We start from the raw sequence: 898 nt of genomic DNA on the forward strand, positions 1-898 counted from the left end.
TAATTGCTATATGGACGCCATGTAAAAATCATTCACTGGTAGAATGGTTGTGTGATTAGCTTCAAAATCCAACTGATTGCTGGGACTTGCCCATGTTCTGGAAGAGAGCAATGAAATCACACAGCCTGGAAATACCAATTCCTTGACACTCAGATATACTTCCTATTTGTTTGTATCATAGGGCAGAGATTTGGGATTTAACTTTATTAACTGTACTAGATCTACTAATGTAAAAAAAAAAATGATACCTGGTCCCTTTCTAATGAAATGTACCAGCTGTAATGTGAATAACCTAATCACTAATTCCACTGCAGCCTGTGAAGTGGGCAATATTTATAATACATGGCTACAAAGAATAATGCATATCTAGAATATAACTGGCAATCTGGAAATACATTGGGTGTCATCCGCTATAGCTGTGCACTGTGCATCCATTTCATTGGCAACATCAGCTAGAAAAAAGTGCAAAACTGAAACATGTATTGACAGGTAGCTGATAGATATCAGAGTAATACAACTAGCTGGTTAATGGTAACAAAACCTTATTCATGCTCACCTGTCCCCCTACCATTGCAGACACTACCATGTTCTTCCTTTTTCTCTTCCTTGGCCATCCTGATTGGCTGGGTTGTGATGACAATACATATTTGCAGGAACACATTTGCAGGCATAGGCGCAGCTCAGCGATTTTTGAAACTTCTGAAATAAGGGATTAGGCCGGTAAGTATGCTTATTGCAGCAGGACATCACCTTTCCCTTTCTGCAATAAACTCCTGCTTGATCGCAATATCTTAAAGTGGAACTTTAGTTCTGCCTTTAATTAAGAATAAAAGAAAAGGACAAATATAAGGTAACTCCAGCCAAAAACACTAGTTTGTGTCTGAACTTTCTTGTCCCA

The sequence above is a fragment of the Pyxicephalus adspersus genome, chromosome 7 (assembly GCF_032062135.1).
Source record: "Pyxicephalus adspersus chromosome 7, UCB_Pads_2.0, whole genome shotgun sequence".
In the NCBI taxonomy this organism is placed as follows: domain Eukaryota; kingdom Metazoa; phylum Chordata; class Amphibia; order Anura; family Pyxicephalidae; genus Pyxicephalus; species Pyxicephalus adspersus.